This window comes from Podarcis pityusensis, assembly GCF_964106645.2.
Source record: "Podarcis pityusensis genome assembly, chromosome: 13".
In the NCBI taxonomy this organism is placed as follows: Eukaryota; Metazoa; Chordata; class Lepidosauria; order Squamata; family Lacertidae; genus Podarcis; species Podarcis pityusensis.
In genome coordinates this window covers 55,163,189-55,169,932 of record NC_138038.1, presented here as the reverse complement: position 1 = coordinate 55,169,932, position 6,744 = coordinate 55,163,189, and the positions used below count along the sequence as shown (strand labels likewise).

Genomic DNA, 6,744 nt, shown 5'->3' with positions numbered 1-6,744 from the left:
CTGGTGGTGTTTCTGAGGGACCGCGCCACCAGACTCGGCCCGGGCTCAGCTGTCCATCTCTCCGTCTGTCTTTCTCAAACCCACCCCATCAGTGGGTTTTCTGCCTGTGTGCCTGAAAAAGGAGTGAGGGGCCCACAAAAGGATATGAGGGGTGTTACGGAAGGGGGGGGCATGTCTTCTTCACTACAATATATTTGCTCAATTTCTCTAGGACTCCATCACCCCTCCCCTGTCCTCCATAATCTCTCAAGTAAGGTGTCAAGACCCTAATCTGGTCAAATCGCTCTGCCAAGCCCTTCCTCCGGGCAATGCCAGGTGACAGACTATGCGTACATGGACCATTGTCTTCTCAGGATGTGCTTATCTGCGCATATCTCCAGCTCTCTGCATATTCCCCCCTCCCTCCTCCATATGTTAATCTGTGTAACCCAACCTCTTCCTAATGTATTCATGATGTAATCTGTGTAACCCAACCTCTTCTTAATGTATTCATGATGTAACTGGGATGTATTTTGCACTGTATTCTGGGATATGGAGGGAAATTTCAAAAGTTCATGTCACCCCTTTCTCGCTGTTCAATCTCGCCTTGAACCTGTTGCGCAATAAACTTGGATCTTCTGTAGTTTGCTCCTGCGTCCGGCTGAGCTCACTTTCTTCCGCAGGGACCCACGGACTTAGTCCGATGAGCTGGGTGGCAGAGTAACCCCGCACCCAGATTTTAGCCGTAACAGTTGGCAGCCCAACGTGGGGCTTGATGCGGTTCTCCCGCGTTGCTGACCGGGGGCCCCGAAATCTTCAGCCGGCACCGGGCCATTTTGCCTGGGAAGATCCTTTGGACCCCCGGCCATCTTCCGGGCGGTAATCGAAAGCCCCAGGAGTTCAGCCGGGGAGCAAAGAGGGATCCAGCCGGCTTATTCATCGATCCCGGGATCATCATAGAAGGCGCGTGAGTATAAGGAAAAGGAAAAATCCAGTGCACTGGTGGGAAGGGGGTGGAAGTCTCCTGGCAACTGAATTCTCTGCCCTCCTCTCTATCGCTCCTTCTCGCCTGTCTCTTGGTCCAAGTGGTGAGAGAGACCGTGGACCACCGCTCAGCCCGAAAGGGGGGCTCTGAGCTCTATCCCTTTCTCTAAACTCCCCAGCCAGCCGCACCAATTGGGAGTCCGAAGGTAAGACGGAGAGAGCCGACTTGAAAAACAGCCGACTCTCCGCAACGGACATCCTAGTTGAAAGCAAGGGGTTGGAGTTCTTTTTCGAACTTCTTTAGCGCCCGGCAAGGGGGCAGGAAGTGGTCTTGCTTTCTGTATCAATCCCAGCCGCACCGGTCGGATCTACGTACCACGTGTATCGTAAGCCCGCTTCCGAAAGCAAGGGGGATTTTCGATTCAAAATTCTATCCAGGGATCACCCGATCTGGCACCGCATGGCGCGGGCGTCCAGTAGGGCCCCTTTTCCTGAGATGTGACGATAGGTAGGAGGTTGCCAGGAGGGATAGCCCATGAGGAATTGGGCAGGACCGGCAGAGTGGAAAGAGACCCCAGGTTATAGGAAATAAGGAAATAAGGAAATAGGAAATAAGGAAATAGGAAAGGGAACGCAAGGAACCGGATAGCTAGAGCTCTCTAAAACCCACTAAGGAAGTTGCCAGGCAACTAGAAGTCCCTTCTCTTCTTTACTATACGTCCCTGTACTAAGCATACCAAACCCCTAGACATACCAATCCTTACAGACCCCTTTCTTTCCCCCTTTTCTGTCTAGACACGCGTGAATCATAAAGGGGTACCCAGTCAACCAAGCGTTGTGAGCCCTGCCAGTTTGATTAACTGGTGGTGTGTTTGAAGAGGCAAGGAGGCTCATAAAACCATGTGGGACCTTCCTACTAATTTCACTTAAGGAAGCCAAAGGTAGTGGCCCAACTCCTTGCAATAACCAACTAAAGGATGAGAATATATATGTTTACATGTTGTCTGTTATGTGTGTTGTCTGTTAATACATATATGAGAATATGTATGTTTACATGTTGTCTGTTATGTGTGTTGTCTGTTCCTTCTGTCTCTGGCAGACTGCCTTTCTTAAGTGTGCATAGTTTAAACTGCAAGCTTGCTTCAAATTTCTAAATCTAAGGAAACCATGCTGGACCTTAGCAGTCCTAAATAAGACAAAAATTGAGAATGAAGTGTGCAAATGTTTGTTATTTGAGAGGGGCTCCAAAAGAGAGTTTTCCTCCCAAGTGGTAAAATCCTGTATACTTGTGTTCTGAAAGGAGGATTACCCCAAGAGAGGAGGGTGATTTTAAGTCTAATGGTAAATGATGTTGTGTTGTAACTTTTGAGTTTGTGAGTACACCTGTGTTCCAGTCTATCTTGGAATGTGAAGTTAACCTAATGTTTCTGCTGCAAAAGCCTAGTTGAGCCAACTGCTCTCAAGCTAAAATGCAGTGTATGTATTTCATTAAGCATATGCCTATGAAAGTATGGTGTTCCTTCTAAGAAAATTATGTGAGTCCAGTTTTAACTTTGATTTGGTTATTGTGAGAGTTATTGTAAGGCTCCTGATATCAGTCTCTATAAGACGTCCTGGCCTCTTTTCTTAGAAAATGCCCCCCTTGTTTCATTCTGTCTCTTTCAGTTTTTTTTTGTCTTGTTTTTTTTCCCTTCTCCTTATTCTGTGCCAGGTAAATTTACTCCCGAGTAAGCTTCCTTTAAAGGAAACTGCAAGGGGGGGGGCATAGATTAGGCTTAGTATTCCTCTGCAAGTTCAGAAAAAATTGTTCACTTTTGTATTCCTTTTAAATCAAATCTATGGCTGTTTTAATTATGGGTACTTTTATTTTCCTCTTCCTTAGTACATGATAGGCGCATGGCTTGTGATAGGCGCATGGCTTGTGATCTCTTCCCCAGTTGTGTCTGTGTACATAAGTATGTGTGTGTCTCTCTGGTAGTACAAATCTTGCTATGAACCCTGTATTTTAGGGTTGGACTAGATGACCCCAGGGTCCCTTTCAACTCTCCCAATTTGTGGCTGTGTGGAAGGCCATGTGTCTGCAAGCATTGGAGGGTAATTCTTAAATTCTGGTGAGGTGATGTGTTGAAATTCAGCCCAGATTTGCTCTTTGTTTTTTAAAAGGTGTGAGGTGAAGCCATGATGTTTGAAGCAGAACTGGTGATATCAGGCATTTAAGTGATTACAGTGTTTATCGTTTTGTCTATTATTTACAAAAAATCAGACTTAAAAGTCTACTCGAAGTTTAAGCACATACAAATGAATAATCAAGTAGAATTAGCCTTGACCAATCCTGTAAATAAAGGGCAGTAAAATTTGTCTGCAAATGGTAAGGCTGAAATGACTGAGAATGTTAAAAAAAAAAAAATTCCTATGAATTCTAACTCTCTGGCCATTTTTACTCATAAATAAGAGAGCGGTTGATTGTTCCGCGAATGACCAGATAAAATGACCAATAATGATAGCCCTTTCCTGTACATAAAGGAAGCACTCCTTTTGCTTGGGCTGAAATTGCTAGCTTTGGTGAATACTTAAATTGCTGAGTTTCTCTTTTTGTTTTAAAATCTAACCCTATTTTTTAAATCTACTCCTTACCCTTCACTTATTCAAATGGTAATTTAGCCAAAAGATTCAAGATTTTCAATAGTATAAAAGGTTTGCTGAGACATGAACTCTGCACATGCACAGAGGCCAGATCAGTAAAAAAAAAAAAAAAAAAAAGAGGGGGGGAAGGGGGGAACTGTAAAGGGGAGAGGAAGCTTGGAGAGCGTGTGCGAGAAACCTATCCAAATTTCCTTATGTAAAACTTGGAACCATTGAGGGAAATCAACCTTAATGTGTCTTTGCTCCAGGGGCTACGTAAGACAAAAGGGTTAAAAAACTAGCCCATCAAAAGTCAAGAGCTTTCCAGGTTCCAAATCTTAACATGCCAAATTCTTTTCACAGGTAAATATCAAAGCATTCCCCCCTCAATGGGAATTTTAGGAACAGCATTTCCTGACAGGCTTCTCACATGAAATAATTTTCCCTTTAAAACAGGATACGTGAACTCGGACCCACATAAGCAAAATGTTTAATAACTTGCCAATTGTGTTCAAATTAACAAAGGTTTTGTCCCTTCGTTTCTTCCACAGCCAAACTAAGTGAAGGAAAGCAAACAAACTGGGCAGATAATAACAGTAATTATATGAAAATGTGATGATAATAATATTGGAATGAATGAAATGCTTAATCCGCTAAGATTTTATTATTTGCAGCTTCCCACGTAAATTGAAAGACATCCTTTTTGCCTTTTGCTCCTTACTTTTTCTAACTGTCTTTCAAGCCCCCAAAACCCTGTCCCTTACAGGATATCACTTCTACAGATGTGTTACTACAGATCCAATGAAAAGCTTCGCCACCACAAGACCTGCAACAACAGACACCAAAGTTTTCAAAGTAGCCACAGCTATCTCTTTCAAAGGATATAGACTAATGGGGGAGTGGGGCTGACAAAGGGGGGAGGAGTTGAATTGCAAGGACATTTTCTCACTTTTGAAACTCAAGCCATGTGCTCCAGGATTCAAAAGATACATACGTAAAAGATCACAATTGTGTCAAGATATGCAACTGATATTTAATTAGTTTGTTTTGTATTATGTGTTATTATGTAAGAATGTTGAAATGTGTCTGACAGTGTGATTTCCACAAAGGGGGGGGGGCAATTTTTTGTGTGTAATTGTTTTTATGTTTAATGTCTTATTGCTTACACACCAATGGAGAATTCTCATGCATTTTATACTTTCTAATAGCTCACACTATTGTGTAGTCCAATGTTTAGCTCAATTTATAACCACATTTCATTGTTCCACCTGGCACTCTGCCAACTTTCCCTATCCATTTTAAAATGTGTTAAACCTCGTTTTGCCAAGGACAAGCTTCTGGATCCATAAAACACCAGGTACATGAAGGTGCATATGCTTTGGTTTAGCAGGAATGATCCCTTATAGAGTTAAATTGACTTATTTGGACAAAGTGCCCTTTTAAGAATGGTTTTCTTTTAACAGATTGGTTGGAAAAGTTGAGAACCATGGGGCAAGATAAATTCAAATTGGACTCTGCTGGAATTGGGCACGTGTATCCAGGCTGCAACTAGCTTTTGGTCCTTTAAGAGCAAGTGAGCAACTTTCCATGAGTGCAAGACCAGAGCCTGAAAAAAATAAAACCACCATAGAAAGGCCAAGGCGCAGACGTATCTCTCATGATATGCCCAAGCCTGTGCCAGCTATGGTGAGTGCCAGGCGACATGGTTAAATGAAAGCCCTGAGGGGATTCAACAGGATATGTTACTGTACCACTATGCCGGTGTGAGACCACAGAAGAGCTAGCTTGGCACCTGAGAACACAAAAACGGTGGGGCTAAAAAGCAGACTGCATTTTTTTCAGTCAGTAGTGGACCTTCCTGCTAAATGTAAAGCATACACCATTATTGAAAATGCTTCTCCCAAGAGCTAGAATGCCACAAGTAATTTAGTAACAAAATATAACAGATGTTCTTTTATATAATATCCTATATCCAGCTATACGGTAGATACCAAGTTGCATTGTATTCGTCAGTGTTGCTCCCTCTTTTGCTGCCCTGCTCAACCCACCTCCTTTTCCATTAGAGCCTATTCCCACTCACCAAGATTTAGGGTGCGGAGAAAAGATTTGCAAGTTCTTACAGAACTTTAATGCAAATCTATCTCCGAATGGGGGACTGTTACGGAAGGGGGGGGCATGTCTTCTTCACTACAATATATTTGCTCAATTTCTCTAGGACTCCATCACCCCTCCCCTGTCCTCCATAATCTCTCAAGTAAGGTGTCAAGACCCTAATCTGGTCAAATCGCTCTGCCAAGCCCTTCCTCCGGGCAATGCCAGGTGACAGACTATGCGTACATGGACCATTGTCTTCTCAGGATGTGCTTATCTGCGCATATCTCCAGCTCTCTGCATATTCCCCCCTCCCTCCTCCATATGTTAATCTGTGTAACCCAACCTCTTCCTAATGTATTCATGATGTAATCTGTGTAACCCAACCTCTTCTTAATGTATTCATGATGTAACTGGGATGTATTTTGCACTGTATTCTGGGATATGGAGGGAAATTTCAAAAGTTCATGTCACCCCTTTCTCGCTGTTCAATCTCGCCTTGAACCTGTTGCGCAATAAACTTGGATCTTCTGTAGTTTGCTCCTGCGTCCGGCTGAGCTCACTTTCTTCCGCAGGGACCCACGGACTTAGTCCGATGAGCTGGGTGGCAGAGTAACCCCGCACCCAGATTTTAGCCGTAACAGGGGAAAGACGAGCTAGGAAAAGGGTAGTAATGGGGCAGGCAAGGGTACCATTTAAGGACCAGGGGCGGCGGAGAAGGGTGCCATTAAAACCAATCAAATCAAGATAGTAATCACCTTCTCTGCCTTCCAAACCTGGCACCACACTCCAGATGTGTCTCTGGCAAGACACACTTCGAACTGTCATGGCTTCCCCCAGAGAAGGGTGGTGACGAATTGGAAAATCAGAACAATGGGAAGTTTGCAGAGCGCTTCAGTCGGAGCTCCCATTCCACTTCCCATCGAAGAAATCACATTGGGAAGGAACCATATCAGTGCTTGGAACGTGGAAAGAGATTCCACTGTGGCTCCCACCTCAGTTGCCATCAAATAATTCATATAGTGGAGAAAGCATGTAAGTGCGTGGAATGTGGACAGAGGTTCAGTC

General features: G+C 43.8%; 1 protein-coding gene and 1 long non-coding RNA gene across 2 annotated transcripts in view; one reads left to right on the top strand and one right to left on the bottom strand.

Annotated features, from left to right (window-relative positions):
- The window catches only part of LOC308460982 (uncharacterized protein), a 32,056-nt gene that overhangs the window by 11,964 nt on the left and 13,348 nt on the right, over positions 1-6,744 (top strand). The gene's annotated exons all lie outside the window — the stretch shown is intronic.
- Positions 148-1,174, bottom strand: LOC308461739. Its single transcript, XR_013978963.1, has 2 exons — positions 475-1,174; positions 148-433 (listed from the first exon to the last, which is right to left on the bottom strand). It is a non-coding gene; the product is annotated as an uncharacterized lncRNA (long non-coding RNA).